Source organism: Ambystoma mexicanum, chromosome 3p, assembly GCF_040938575.1.
Source record: "Ambystoma mexicanum isolate Mex_15411 chromosome 3p, UKY_AmexF1_1, whole genome shotgun sequence".
Taxonomy (NCBI): Eukaryota; Metazoa; Chordata; class Amphibia; order Caudata; family Ambystomatidae; genus Ambystoma; species Ambystoma mexicanum.
The window spans coordinates 221,595,714-221,609,127 of NC_090925.1; the positions used below are offsets into that span (position 1 = coordinate 221,595,714).

The 13,414-nt window shown below is 46.7% G+C and overlaps 1 long non-coding RNA gene across 1 annotated transcript in view; it reads left to right on the plus strand.

Moving 5' to 3' along the window:
• LOC138579523 (uncharacterized) overlaps positions 1-12,991 on the plus strand; it is a 136,014-nt gene extending 123,023 nt beyond the window's left edge. The window contains exon 3 of the long non-coding RNA XR_011304036.1: positions 10,391-12,991. This is a non-coding gene — a long non-coding RNA (uncharacterized lncRNA). The remainder of the gene's footprint in view (positions 1-10,390) is intronic.
• Positions 12,992-13,414: the final 423 nt, after the last annotated feature.

The following is a 13,414-nucleotide window of genomic DNA, read 5'->3' on the forward strand; positions in this document are numbered from 1 at the left end:
GTGCTTTCCTGAAGAATGTAACACAACATTATATTCCCTGAATCTGGAGTTGCAGGAAAGTCATGGTTTGAGTGAAACCTAGTGAATGTTATATAACTGAACAATGACATTGGAGAAACCTATGGTTGCGTGACCTGTGATGGGTGGACTGTGTGGTCTGATAACTGCACGTAAACCAGGAAGTTTCCTAATACTGACATTTTAAACTCTAGAAGCCAAATCACAAAGTACGTGGTTGCTGGTTGGGTGACCTGTGATGGGTGGACCGTGTGCTCTAATAACTGGGCCTAGACCAGAAACCACTAAATATTGGAAAAGCAACAAGGAACTGTGAGGCTTGGTGAAGCTAACAAAAGGATTGATGAAATGGACCAAACTTTCTCTCATAAACTTGAGAACTGGGGGAGCAAGTCAACTGTTCAGTATAAATCTTGGGGAAGGGAACTCGAAAAACAATGAACTAGAGAGTGTTTATCTTGGGGAAGGGAGTGCCAAGATCACAGTGTTGTATGAACATGAGTACATTTAAACTTGGGGAAAAGGGAGTACAAGACCTTCTTTTGATGTGAAAACCTACAAAAGGTAACTTTAGAAAGTTATCAAACCTATTTGAAACAATGTTACATTGGAACTGTACTGAACTTGAACACTTATTTTTTGGTTCAGAAAATGTCCCCACTAGATTTTGTTGTAGTTGTGATGACAAGCATAGGTTTTGACATAGAAAGACTTTTGATATGAACTTGTGGACATAGACTTTGCTTATATTATTTATGTAGGGAAAATTCCACCATAGCATAGGCTTAGTTAGGTGTTATACCATCCTGATTATTAATAACGCTTTGTTTAGAAATATACCTCTGTTCTCTGTGTTATCTCTCTTGATACCATGCCAGTCCCACAGCTCCCATTGTAATCAAGGTGTCAGAGCACCAATGCTCAAGTAACATTGATTTTGTGGGGCATTTTGAGTTAGGAGATGATTTTCCTTAGAATGTGGAGTTAAAAACTTGACTTTTGTGCTATGATATTGATTTGTAGTTGGAATGTTAGGTTGGTGTCAAATATCACCTCATGGTTCTTAACCTGAACAGGCGGGGATGGGGACGGGCCTATTAGGATGGTCCATTGAAAAGGTAGGGTGCTGGAATTAGGGATCCCAAAAATCATGATTTCTTGAACGTAGGCTGTGTTGTGTTGGTTACACATCACCAACAGCACTAACTTTGTGGGCTTTTAAGTTCAGGAGGACTTGCAAATCTTCTGTGTAGAGTTGCAAGTATTAGGCGTTAGCATGTTTTATTGCTGCAAGAATTTCAGCATAGACATTGAATAGATAAGGCGAGAAATACTAATAAACCTTTAATATACATGTACAGTAATGTTTGTTTACAAAAGGGTAAAAGTAAGCCCTCTTCAGAAAGTAATATGCTGGACAGTTTGGAAATTCATTAAAATTGTGTTTTTAGATATTGATCATAATCAACTTGGAAATGTTCTTTCTTACAACACCACCGCAAGATGGCAGAGTGTTGGCCTTCATGTGATATGGCGTGATTGCGTCACGTCTGAAACTTTACACCAACTCAACATAGCAGATACAGAATATTTTTAGGATGTGACAGAATGACACCGAGACCGGTGATATGATATGACATTTATAGTGCGCCTATACACAAGTGTTTCAAGGCGCGACAAGGTAACAGAGGGGAACAAAGGGAGGACAAGACAATGCTCTTACTAGGCCAAGTGACATTGAGATTGTGCAGGTGCATGGGGGGGGGAGTACCAGGGGAAGGGGGGAGGAGCAAGTGCAAGACATAGGACAAAGCATCGAAAAACAAGAAGTGCAGCCAGCAGGTGGCAGTGCAGGGGTTAAGTGCAGACAACAAGTGTTAGATAAGTGCAGGTAGGGGGACTATAGGGTTGCAGATACAGCCCCAAGAGGCAGTGCAGGTATGCAACTGGGAGGGCAGGGAGCTGGGCCTGTAGTTCAGAGGGTAGCCAGGTAACCCGTGCACTATCAGACAGGAGATCGGCAGGGAAGAGGAATAGGGTAGGCAGAAGCAAAGAGGAAAGTCTTTTAGTTGGTTCTGGAACCGGAGATGGTTCTGCTCAAGTTTCAAAGGTGCAGGGAGGCTGTTCCAGAGGGAGGCACCATCCGAAGAGAGAGATCTGCCCCCAACTTGTTGCTTCAAAAAGCAACTGACCCTCAAGGAGTTGGAGGTGGAGGAGCGAGGAGCTCGTGTAAGAAGATACTTCAGAAGAGAAAGCTGGAGATATCTTGGTCTCCGGCCCCAGAAGGCCTTGTGGACAATGAATAGGGCCTTGAACTTGATCCTTGCAGACACTGGGAGCCAATGGAGAGATGTCAGTGCTGGAGAGATATGATCCCTGGGTTTGAGGCCAGGGACAAGTCTTGCAGTCCTGTTCTGGATGAGTTTCAGAGGACGCAGAGTAGAGGCAGGCAGATTTAAATAGAGGCTTTTACAGTAGTCAAGCCCAGAGAGAACCAGAGCTCTGCAGACAGTGAGCTTAAGGGGAAGGAGAGGAAAGGAACAATACCTCTGGGGAGATGCAGTTGGTAGTTTCTTCTTCCTTTTCTGATGAAGCTTCTTGAATCACTGCTTACCCCCATTCTGTCCTCTTTTCTTGAGTCCTCTAATTTCCTTGACCCAGCCCAGTCTGGCTTTCATCCGGGTAGAGTTACGGAAAGTGTCCTGGTTTCCGTACAGGACGACATGGCCAGCCTGGTTGACAGCAGCAGTGTCGGAGCCCTGATTCTTCTCGATCTGTCAGCGGCCTTCAACACCGTTGACCATGCCGTCCTGCTCTCCGTCCTGAGCCAGATTGGGGTATCGGGCCAGCCACTTGCCTGGTTTGTTTCTTTTCTGTCAGATAGGTCTCAAACTCTTTCTCTTCCTCCGTTCACCTCTAAGGCCTGTCACCTCAGCTGTGGTGTCCCTCAAGGATCTGCTTTGTCCCCCATTCTTTTTAAACTTCCTGTTAGTGTGTCTCATCCACTCCCTCGGCGTCAGGTGCTATTCGTACGCCGACGATACCCAGCTGCTGATCTGCCTCGATCTTCATCGGCTGAGGCGTCAGCGTGCTTGAACAAGTGCCTGGCGGCCATAGGTGAGTGGATGGACTACAATTGGTTGAAGCTGAATTGGGACAAAACAGAGATGATAGTAGTAGGATCCCCTCCTGTCCAGTCACTTTGGATTTCCTCTTTCTGGCCCCTCTCTCTTGGTCCACTCCCGGTGCACTCCACCAAGATCAAAAACCTGGGGGTCTATGATGAACAACTTGTCAATGGCAGCTCAGGTATCAGCGGTCTGCCAGACAGGCCATCTTCAGCTGAAAATATTGAGAAGGACCGTCCATCTGATCCCCATTTTCCGTGGCTGATGCTCAGCTTTGGAATTCCCTCCCTCCGTCACTGAAGCTACTAACCAATCATATATCTTTCCGAAAGGCTCTAAAGACGTTACTGTTCTGAGTCTTGACATGCTTGTTTTTTGCGCTTTCTCTGCCTCTCGTGGGCTCCGCCCTCTCTAGTGCCATGATGCCTTCGGGTGACTGTGTGCTGTATAAGATTATGTAACATGACATAACATAACTTCTTAGAGACGTCGGAAATGTGAGGAGAGGAGAGTGTGGAGTCGAAGATAACCCTGAGGTTCTTAGCCTCACAGGTGGGAGAAAGAATAGGGCCAAGGGAGGCCAGCCAGAGAGTGGTGGGAAAGAGGGGTGCATGTGTGCTGATGAGGAGGATCTCGGTCTTACTGGCATTCAGGCAGAGATCATTGGCGGGACACCACAACTGAACTGCAAACAGACAATCCGGGATGAGAGAAGGAGAAGATGTGTTAGAGGGGAGAATGAAAGTGAGCTGGGTGTCATCCGCATAGAACTGGAAGTTGGAGCAGAGAGCAGCAATGCGGTGGCAGAGAGGTGCCAGGTATTGGTTGAACAATACCTATGCTGTAGCAACATAGTTACTCTCCCAATGATTTTTAAGCCGGTGGCAGCTTCATTCGTCGAAGCAAACCATTAAATACTTGCTGCTGCTACACAATGCCAACACAGGAAAAATATTGAAACAGTTGAGTTACATAAAGGGTGCATTGATTTTCAGTATTAGAGAATAGATAATACACAATTGAACACAGAACTACATTTTGGATATGAAGTCCGCCTGAGGCAGGCCAAAACCTTCCTCCCAGGGTAGAGGAACCCTCCCCAGAGTTCCTCAGGGAACTAGTGCTTCAAAGACAGCCCTGACATAACCAAGTCACTCTCACATAAGAATGACACAAGTAGGCAGACATGGGAAGGGGGTGATGCTATAGTAGCCCAGAGGAGAGAGTTTGGCCAAGAGAACGGTTTCAAAATCATAGATTCTGCAAGGGCTCCCTGCACTTCCTGTCCCCACCCCACTTCCTGCAGACAAAGCACTCTGGTTATGTTATCAGAAGGCAAAGGATACTTGTTAAAGCAGCCTGCATTGGGAAACTGACTGCAGGCTTACTTTGGACCAATCTGCTGTGACAATGTATCCTTGCAAGAGAAGGCAACCCTTCTCTTGGTTGAGTTGTGTTTGGACGTCAGGACAAGAAGGAATCACATCAAACATTGTTGGGGATTCAAAGTCCTCTGCCAAAGAGGTGAAGACACAAGGCTCCAAGGAAGAGGAAAGGTATTACCTCACCTAAGGGCAAATTTGGAGTGAAACTGATCTGTGGACAAGGCCTACTGCAACTGAGGCACTGGTACCTGGGGCCCTGCCATTGAAGGTAATAGAACACCTGCATGTGCCCCCTACAAACCTTGGTGTTCGTTTGGTGAGCAGGGCGACTGGGAACAACACGCAAGACTGGCCCCAACCTTCCAGGTTGGGAAGTGAAGAAGGGACTCATCTTGCCTCTGGAGACCCCAGTCTGGTTCTTCCAGCAACCCAGAAGTCAAGGAACATCCATAGGCCCCATTTCCCGACTCAATCCACTTGTGAGCTACATCAACCCAACATCGCCTGCCCGTTCCTAGCTTCTTTTTGACACAAGCCAGTGATGCTTCGACCATACTGCGTGTTGGGCCCAGTCGACCTACTCACCATCGCAACACCAAATCATTGCCTCAAGAAGCTCTTAGAAACCTGGTTCAGTGCTGACCTTGAAGTGGTCCTGTCCCCTTGCTTGGATTAAAAGACCTGGTTGCATGTAAGACCCCACTCTCTACCTTTTTAAAAGGCATCTTCATTGAAATGCAACATTTCCTGCTGTATAATCTTGAGTGTGCTCCCCTGTCTAGAAACCCAGAGTGCCCCTTTATTTTAAGGTCTGCTTTCATTGTGTTTTCCCTTAAAGGGGTGGTCCAGTAGTGTTTTTAATTATTTTGAGTGCATTGTCAGTTTTATTCAAGTTTCTATGTGTATAGACCCTATGTTGGACATTATTTAATTTTGGTACCATTGCTGTTTGTCCTGCATCTGTACCAGCTCACACGCCTCATGAAGAGTATAGCCTGTCCTCGGCACGTGTTATCTAAAGAGGCGAACAAGGAATATCTATTGTACTGTGACTTCCCTACCTTTATGATTGGCATCGATGCTTCTTTAGCAGTAGTGTGGGCCTGAGTCAGTGCTTTAGTCACTACTCATCACTGTATTAATTATGTCAGACATAGTCTTTGATGGGGTGACCAGATTTTCAAGAGGAAAAATCGGGACAGCCAAAAATATAAAAGAATTTCTACCCCATCATTGCTCACAGCCATTCTCCTTAAATTCCCACCCCTGCACCCTCAACCCGCCCCCTGACACGCGCTGGGATTCCACTGTATTTCCAGCACTTCTCCTGCATATGACTGTGGACAATGCTAATTAAAGCAAGCATTGGCAATGCCAACAGTTTGGGCTTTTGTATAGGCATGGGAAAGGCACTTGCCAGGGACTGCCGTTGTGGTATTAACTGGCCATTGATGGTAGTAGGAGCAAAATGGTGCAAGTACCTGGGCACTGCAAAACAGTGCATGGCAAATGCCTAATACTAATACACAAGCCAAACCTGTTGGCTTTGCCAATGCTTGTTTTTAACAGGACTTCAGAGAAAGGCATGCATAGTGCTTCTAAATCAAGTGACTGAGGCAGACCTGGTCAAGACATTTTTATTACACCAGCAGCGCGTTTACAACTCCGATTAAGTCATTAATTCACAGAAGACTGCATTGAGCGCAATGTTTGATGGTAAAGCTTACTTAAAGCGGGATCAAAGAGTTCCCATGAGGAGGTATTTTGGGCGGGAAGGGGCATGAACGGGGTGAGAATGGCCATAGGGATTAGCATGGCCGTGCACAGTCAATGGGTGGCCAAATAAAACAACACCTTCAAGCTTTGTATTCCTCAAACATGCCATTTCTCTGTATCTGTATTCTAATGCAATAGTTTTTGCTTTCAGATGGCGCTAAAGTGCCACCTATTAGCTCAAACTAAAAAGGAGCTTTTGATCTGATTGATATTATAGTCATTGCTGTTTATTGTTTCCCACCCGGTGTAAATCCACAACCAGTTAATGCATGCGGCTGGCATCTGAAGAAGCTGAAAAAGCGCCTGGCTACAGTTGAACTGTGGCGCATGAAGGAAAGGAAAGTGGCGAGGCGTCAGCAGATGCTGAACCAACATGAGCAGAGGGAAGTGGGGTCTCACCCTTCTGCACCTCTGGGAGTGTAATATTTGATGACACAGATGGTAAGCAAGGAATGCATTCCATGAGAGAACTGAAAGCAGCAGGACATTTAAACACCACATACAAACCATCACAATACACTAAAGAGAACAAACAGGAAGGTGCAGAACAACCCACTTGCAGCACAGAAGCGAGCAAGGGAGGACTGCAGTGCATGAAAGCAGAGTTCAAGGCACAGGTACAGAGGAATGGATAGCAGCACAAGTATTTTTCAAAATTAAGGGGAAGATAACGGGGGAGGTGCAAGGAGTAACCACAGGAATAGAGAGTGGGAAGAAGGTGTGCAAAAAGCTTGACTGGGCAGAATAAATGGAGCGAAAGGAGAGAAGGGAGAAGGGAGAGGGACTGGAAAATGAAAGTGCAATGTAAGGAGAGGGACTGGAAGAGAGCGGAGGAACTGGAAACGTAAGAAAGGGAATAGAGGAGGAAGGAAGAGAGGGAGCTTATGAGCAAGGAGCGTGGAGAAGGGATAGATGGCAAGGGAATGGGCACAAAAGCAGGAGGATGAACGGGTCATAAAAGCTGTCAGCGAGTGGGTTTCACTGGAATGGGAAAGCAAGAGATGGGAGGAGGAGAGAAGGACTGAACAAGACAGCACAGCCAAACATGATAGAGGCTCAGTAGGGGGTGGTGCAGCCAGCGGTCGAGGTGTACGAAAAGAAGTAGTGGAACTATGTTCCCTACTGGCCTTCACCGCTCCCCACAGACCCCATCGCCGCGCCCCCTCCCATGCACAATAAAAACCCCAAAACACAATGCCTGCTCTTTAAGGAAACTTCCTGTGCAGTGCACTGAAAATGGAAGTTTCAACTTCTTCCTACACTTTTATTTTAAAACGAAACCGTTCCGGAAAGTATAGGAAAGTATAGGAACGACAAAACTTAATTAAAAGAAGTAGAGGAGCACCACTCCCGAGCGCTCCCACCCACTTCGACCACTGGGTGCAGCATGCATGGGGTTATGGAAGGGAGGCAGCAAGTATAGCCTGGTAGAAATTGACTGTGTGTATTGTAGATTGTGGCAAGAGAAGACGGTTAAACAAACGGCAGAGGCACAGAAAGGCAGATGAGGCCAAGTTGGTACAAAATACATTCTTAAAGTATGCAATGGAAGGGGCAGTTAAAACCAGCCCCAACTCATACACACCAGCACCACAACAGCAGTATCAAGAACCACCACAATAGGCACCGCCCATGTGGGAAGGATACATGGGGTAGGGTGGCCTCCAGCAAGGATTCAAAGAAGGGGGGAACTCCAAGTGGGGCGTGGGTTTGGACCAGAGGTGCACCACAATCAGGGAGGATTTCGGGGCTATGGACAGCAGGGACCACAAAATGCATTCCATGGGGTGTTTCAGGACAGGAGAGGGAGTCACTACAGTGCTGGATATGCGGGCATTTAGGACATGTTTCAAGAACAAGACATTTTGGGGGAGCAAAGCAAAATAGGGGGGGGGGAATGGGCAACAATCGTATGTAAGGGCACAGGGAAATTATTATGCTCAGGGCCAGCAGCAGCAAGGATAGATACAGGGATCATTTCAGCAGACACCACAAGCACCAACACAAGCACTGTCACCACTACATGTACAGGCACAGACACCACAAATGACAACACCACTACCCCAGGACTTACAAGCATCACAACCCAGGGGGGCTGCACAGCAGTCAGCACACATACAGAACACTGACACAATGGAGCCGACGGATACCATAGCAACAGTACCGGTTATATGACTGGGAGGGGTTACCATGGTGGGGGAAAACCCTTTCAAAGAGAATGGATTGTCATTATACGCTTCATAGGACAGCCCCCAGACAAACAATGTGTCTCACTTTGCCACACACACTCACGCACACTCAATCGTGCAGAGGACAATTGCATAGGGGTGGTGGTAGGTAACAAAACATTTTCTTTCCTGAGTGACAGTGGGCAACTAGATCATGCATCAGGGAAGGGACAGTTGTGACATCATGAGTAGACTGGATATGAACATTTTACTGGCGCCTTGAAACACTTGTGTATAGGCGCATTACAAATGCCATATAATATCATATCAGACAAAGCTATAACTTGTTTAATACCCGGCATAGACATGCTGAAAGTAAGGAAGATTGTTTAGGCATATTGGGGGTGCACGCTACAGAATGGGGGTGCGTAAAGATAGTGCATTGCAAGAGAGTAAATTCAGCCACATTCTGAGCACACATCTTTCAGCAAGGAGACTGGGCTCATGCATACACAAATAACACAGAGCAATTCAATGAGACACACAAGGTGGAGGAAGGTGCACTTGAGGGGGGGAGGTGTGCCTTTCATTGACGGTTCACTAACTATCGATCAGACTGATGGGGTCAAGAGGTTAGGAAATGCTGTAGTGAGACTGAGGGAAGGCAGGACAAGTGAGAAGGTTGGGGGTGCACGAATGCCATCACATTATTAAGCACACAAAGAAAAACTAGTTGCCCTCACAACTGGCACTGGAACACAGCACAGAAACTGGAGGAGAGACACACTGTCTGAAAGGAGTGAGGGACATGGTGATGGGAACAGGGTACAACAATCCACCAGAGAAACACATTATGAAATTGCAGGGGGCTGCATCACGGGAGGAGAGAACTCCAAGTAAAGGGTGGATGATCAATGTCCTCAACAGACACTTTTTGGCGACAAAATAACATAGTGAAAGTAGTAACGCCACTAGCGCTTTCGAACACAGTACTGGCACAAATGCTTTAGCCAACACACATGGGGAAGTGAGTAATCTCTGTACGAATTGGAGAATAATGGTCGTATTAAAATTTAGGAGTAAATCCTGATGGGAGAAATATATTGTCTAACTTCAGCAGTAATGAAAGTAGTGGAGTAATGCAATGCTAAACGTAAAGAAATTAGTAATTAATAGACTAGGGTTTAATAAGTGGAAATGTGGTGGGACAGAGGGCATGGGAGTAAATTGTGATGGTTGGGATTGAAAGAAAAAGGAAAAAAAAAAGAAAAAGGGGGGAGAACAGGGATACATGATAGCAAATTTCATTAGTACCAGCTTAAAGTGCCAGCAGTTCACCGTGGGGCACACACTGAGAGTTGTGAGAGGAGCCACAGAAGAAAGATCTAATAACCCTGCGTTTCTCTTAATTCAGGAACCTGATCCTCTTAATTTAGACATACAGCCACTTTATCTGACAGATTTAACACCTTTATGTTTCCCTGTTTAGCTTGTCAGCTCCTAATGCACCTGGGTCAAAGGCGCACACTATAAATAGCTTAAAGTAAAGTACAGTAAATACAAAGACTCAAAGGCCCTTTTGTACACCACCACTTAAAGTACATGTATATGATCCAAGTGTGTCATGAATATCTTCACCTAAATTAAGTGCATATGATCCAGATCTGTTAAGGATACAGCTACAGGATAGTGGTTGTCTACCCATTTTCTAGGTACATTTCAAATTGTGCAACAAGTTAGGGTCTGGCCACATCCAACGCCCACCTGCTGGTGACAGGACGGTGCATAAATGTACCCTTGGCCCCTCCCACTAGGACACTGAATAGTGTGAGAGTAGTGTAGCAAGGTTAGGTCAAGAAATTGAAGAATATGTCAATTCTCAGGTCTCAAGCGCTTCTTTTTCATTTCTCGCCAGATACAAAGGACCCAGGGCAGGCATGAAGACAACGGACAACTAAATTCCTATGGCTAGGGACTAGAGTGGGACATTTTGCCCTCCTGACAGACTTTGTTAGATGTGTAAGGCGTCAAGCCCTACAAAGGGGTGGTCACCCTGGCAACGAGGGAGCAACAAAATGAAAGGACCAATGCAACAGATTTTCATGAACTGCAAGATAACATGAACACTCTCGAGGTAGGGAAACCTGGCCATCCTATGGTCCAATGCACAGAAGCAGCTAGAATAGGGACCGACACCCCTGTGTGCATAGTATGCTGAAATGAGTTTCAAATTATATTTTGTGCACCCGACAGCTGTAACACTGTTGTGTTCTTTCTCTTTTCCTCGCACATGCAGGTTGTTGCGTTTGTATGTTGTTAGAATTGTGTAGGGAATTTGTTTGATGTTACCTTCACTAATCACCATGAACCCTTTCCCACTCAACTTGCCCACTATATCAGAAAACCCAGACCCCTTAGATCATGTTTCCCTGAAGTATATTTCCTTGATTCCATTCAATACCTAACCCAAATTGTTCCCCCTACTTGAATATAGTTAATATACTGTCTTACCCACATTGAGAAACCCTCAACAAGAAATGTCTGGGTGGGAGGTTTCATTTTTGCCCTTAGTGATTGTTTAGTTCATGAAGCTTGAGGTTACTAACAAGTACTAACCTATTAATGCCTTTCTTATGATTTTCAGGCGGGCAACTTTATCATCTCATCAGCTGCAAGGAGCCAGCAGCGTAAGTGGTTATGGGCAAGCCAATAAGGACTCTTATCCTCATGATGGGACTGTTAATGAAGAACGGAATAATGGGGGTGGTCCTTTGAAAATTATGTGTAATAGTGAGTATTACCACTGTACGCCCTACTAACATTCCCTGACCCAAGCAGGAAGGCCTACCTTGTCAGAGGGAAGGGAAAAACACTGCTGCCAAGGTAAGGGAAGGTAAGCGCAGTGTTAATGCAGACACGAAGGGAGTAAACATTCACCCCACACACATAGCACAAGTAATCAACGACACACACACATGTCAAAAATGGATAGGGACCCCACTGGGGAGAGCTGTCCTGTCTGCTCTTTAATCCCCTATGCCTTGAGTGCCTTGGGAAAATTGATTGCAACAGAAATACCTACAGCAAAGCATGATGCCGATGTATCTCAAAGTGTTCCAAACAGGAAGAAGATTTCAAGGGAAAACAGTAACATTGAGATGGCTGTCCAAAGAGACATTTCCCTATGAAAGAAGATTAAATCAAGACGCTACCAATGATGAACAACTACTGGCAGCTCATTGAAGAACAACAGTATGTAACAGAGGGGCCACAGACAGAACAAAGACTATGGGCCTCATTACGAGGTTGGCGGTAAGGCAAAAAGGATGCTGGTATGGTAATACCGGCATAGTTTACTGCTCTGTTGTATTCCGACCCGCAAACCCGGTATTAGCGGCACCCTAAATAACGGTTCCGCTAATAGCGGCATAGGCGTGTACACACACCCCTTCAGGGAGCAAATACCGGCATGCCGGTAATAGGGGGAAATCCCAACCCACGCAGACATGCAAATACCGGCATCGCAAAGCCGGTAATCACGGGCTGCACAATGCCGGCCATACAGGCATCGCGGATCACCCGCAAACAGCAATCAGGATACAAGACAACTGCCACAGGTGCACACAATCCCCACAGGTGGAGTCAATGGAGGCTGGGCCAGTATAAAATGAGCACACCCACACAGGACACGCCTTCCGACACCAAAATGCAACCACTAGCTGTTGCAATCATGGCGCTAGAGGACATGCCCATACTGCTACAACTACAGCAACAACAGCAACAACAACAACAACTACAGCATCAACAACAGACAGCACAGAGGAGACGCAGGAGGAGAAGGAGGGTGAGACAGGCCCAGCAATTACCACCAGCGCAGGCAGCAGTGGCTCGTAGGCAACCACCAATCCCTCACACCAGACCCAGCCCTTTCAACCTAACCCCTGAGCAGATCCACGCCCTGTACCGGTTGGGCCGTGACACCATCACCACCATAGTGGACATGATACAAAACGACATTGCCAGCCTCATTGAAATACGCACTGCCATCCCCCTGCTACTAAAGGTGGTGTCTGTGCTACACTTCCTGGCCACAGGCACCTACCAACACACAGTGGGCCATCTGCATGGCATTTCACAGCCACTATTTTCACGCATGTTGAACCAAGTGCTGGATGCCCTCCTGAAGCACGCAAGAAGCCACATATCCCTACCACGGACTGCCCAGGAGACAGCAGACAACAAAGTAGGCTTCCATGCACTGGCAGGCATGCCCAATTGTGTCGGTGCACTGACTGCACCCATGTGGAATTGATAGTCCCCCATGCAATAGGGGCGGTGTACCGCAATCGAAAAGCAATACCACTCCATCAATGTGCAAATGGTATGTGACTCCAGCAAGATCATCACACATTGCTGTGCCCAATTTCCTGGATCAGCAGATGATGCCATGGTACCGCGTAACTCCACGCTACCCCATCACATGGAGCGACATGCTGGACCACGTGCCTGGCTGCTTGGTGAGTTGCACAACCATCCCATGGCAGTGCTTCAGGGCACTGATGTGTGGGGATGCATAAGGGGGGAAATACTGCACCTGGGTGGGAAAGGGGGGGATACTGCACCTGGGTGGGAAAGGGGGGGAATACTGCACCTGGGTGGGAAAGGGGGGAATACTGCACCTGGGTGGCAATAGCCGGTGATTGGAGAACGCATGCAGAGCTAAACACTCCTGACCTGAACCATTCAAACGGAACATGACACATCACTGGGCCACATATCACAAATAATGCATATTGATGTCAACAAGTAAGAGGCACAACCAGGCCACCATGGTGATGGCAAGCAATGTATGAATGAACAGGATTGCAACTGTGGCAATGTGGTCAGTGTGACCATGCATAGTGGAGAATGAACAGCATGCATTGGAGGCTAAACATTG